The 2,784-nt window shown below is 36.4% G+C and overlaps 1 pseudogene; it reads left to right on the top strand.

Moving 5' to 3' along the window:
* The first annotated feature begins 402 nt into the window (after nt 1-402).
* Nucleotides 403-625, top strand: LOC118620057 (annotated as a pseudogene).
* Nucleotides 626-2,784: the final 2,159 nt, after the last annotated feature.

Here is a 2,784-nt window from a genome sequence, read left to right as displayed (position 1 = left end):
AAGATGGAAAACACAAGGGGAAAATGTCAAGAGAGGCAGAACCAACTGAAAGAACAGTAGAGAAAAGGGGGGGGGGATCATAAAAAAATAATCGAAGAAGGTCCCCCAGAATTGATATAAGGTGTAAAATTTCAGACTGAAAGTGCCTGTTAAATACAGAACAGGATGGATTTTTTTAAAAAAAGATTCCTAGGCAGACACATTGTAAGATGTCAGAATACCATGGATAAAGACAACACACTAAAAGCTTTTGGAGGGAGGGGTTAGGAAGAACAGGTTACTACAAACAAATTACAGTTTCAGGAATCTCATTGCCACATGGGATGCAAGAAAGCAGTGGGGTAGAGCAGAGTAGCTGTGGGAGATGTCTGATGTTTGGCCAGAGAAGTGGCCAGTGGTGCAATGGAGCAGGCCAGGGACCACTTATACCTGAGACAGACTACAGAACAGCACATACCAGAGGTGGAAATCCAAGTCAAACACAGATGGACAGAAGGACAGCCTCACTGAGCAACACAGAGTGTCAGTTGTGCCCAAAGCTATCTAGCAGCTGCAAATACATGTGGAGAATTTTTACGTGAAACTGAGACAGGCATTCTAAGCTGAGACACCAAGAGGTGGTTAAAGCAATATTGGAACATCAAGAGAAAGCAGTTTTGGAACATCAACTTTTCTGAAGGTCTTTGTATTAGTTTCCTAGGACTGCTGTAATAAATACATCACCACAAACTGAATGGTTTAAAACAACAGAATTTTATTCTCTCACAGTTCAGAAGACTAGAAGTCTTAAGTGATGGTGTCAGTACGGTTGGTTCCTTTATGGAGGTTCTGAGGAAGATACTGTTCCATCTCTCCCTCCTAGCTTCTGGTGTGTTGCTTGACAATTCTTATCATTCCTTGGCTTGAAGATAGATCATTCCAATCTCTCCCTCTACCTTCAAATAGTCTTCTCTGTACCCATGTGTCATTTTTTTTTGTTTTGGGGTTTTTTTTTTGCCTCTAATAAGGACTCTCATTGGATTTAGGGACCATCCTAATCCTAAATTATCTCATCTCAATCTTTATCTTAATTATATCTACAAAGACCTTTTTTTTCCAAACAAGATTACATTTGGGGTTTCTGAATAAACATAAATTTGGGGGGAACATTACATGCTTAACATGACCTAAATAAATATACTATGTTCCTGAATAGGAGGACTTAGTATTTTAAATATATCATTTTGTAATTACTAAAATAATACTAAATAACAAAAATTAAATGGAGACAAAATAAAATAAAAACTTAACTAATACAAAAAAAATTAGGAAGGAGAAATAAAGACAAGATGAGGGCCTGGCCAGGTAGCTCAGTTGGTTAGAGCATCATCTCAATAAGCCAAAGTTGCAGGTTTGATCCTCAGTCAGGACATATACAAGAATCAACCAATGAATGCATAAATAAGTGGGACAACAAACTGATATTTCTCTCTATATAGATCCCCTTTTTTTCTCTTTCTAAAAATCAATACATACATTTACAAAATTTTAAAGACTTGATGAAACAATAGAAAACAGAAGAGGGTAGACTGAACCCCAATTATATCAATAAGCTCATTAAAAGTCAGTGGATGTTAGACAGTGTCTTGGAAAAGACTAAATTATATGTGGTTTATTAGAAACCTATTTAAACATAGACACAGATAACTTGAAAATGTAAGGATGGAAAAAGACATAGCAAGAAACACTAATCAGAAGAAAGCTGGTATGACTATATTTACGAGACAAAATGTACTTTCAGGCAAGAAATGTTCTTAGAGATAAAGAAGAACATTTCATATTACTAATAAAAGTGTTATTTCAATAGGAAAACCAAACAATTCTAAATTTGCATGGACATAACATAGCCTTAACATATATAAAGCAAAACTTAAGTAAAATAAAAAATGAAATAGACAAAGTCACAGTCATAATTGAAGGTTTTAACACACATCTCTCAAAAACTAAAAACAAGAAGACCAAGTAGCCCTGGCCAGTTTGGCTCAGCAGTTGGAGTGTCAGCCCATGGACCAATGAGTCACAGATTTGATTCCCATCAAGGGAAGTACCTCAGTTGCTGTTTGTCCCGGCCTTGGTTGGGGATTTTTCAGGAGGCAGACAGTCGATGTTTCTCTCTTTCTCTCCCTCTTTCTCTCCCTCTCTCCCACTCTATCTGAAGATAAATGGAAAAATGTTCTCGGGTGAGGATTAAAAAAAAGACCAACTAGTCAATAAAGAGATATTTAAACATTATTAAGTAACTTAACCTAATTAATATTTCTAGGACACTTTACCCAATAACTGCAGAATACACATTCTTTTCAAGTGTACACCACAGATAGAACATATACTGGGTCATAAAGCAAGACTAAGCAAATTTCAACAGACTGAAATCACACAGAGTATATTCTGTAACCATTAGAAATCAACACAGAAATATAAGGAGAAAATCCCAAAATGTATTAATATTATGGAACATACCGCTAAATGATCTATATGTCAAATAAGAAATCACAAAGGAAATTAGAAGATATTTTGAACTAAAGAATAATAAAAATAAAACATCAAATTTGTGGGATGCTGCTAAAGCAGTGCTTAGAAGGAAATTTATGGCTTCTAATGAATACATTAGAAAAGAGGAATGGTTGCCCTGCCAGACTGAGCATCATCCCATGGACTGAGAGGTCCAGGTTGGGTACCTGATTGGGGCACAAACCCAGGTTTCCTGCTCAATCCTCAGTAGGGAATGTGTAGGAGGCAGCCGAT

Source organism: Molossus molossus, unplaced genomic scaffold (assembly GCF_014108415.1).
Source record: "Molossus molossus isolate mMolMol1 unplaced genomic scaffold, mMolMol1.p scaffold_m16_p_1, whole genome shotgun sequence".
Lineage (NCBI taxonomy): Eukaryota > Metazoa > Chordata > Mammalia > Chiroptera > Molossidae > Molossus > Molossus molossus.
Note: the sequence above shows the minus strand (reverse complement) of the source record. Positions and strands in the feature narration are given on the sequence as shown.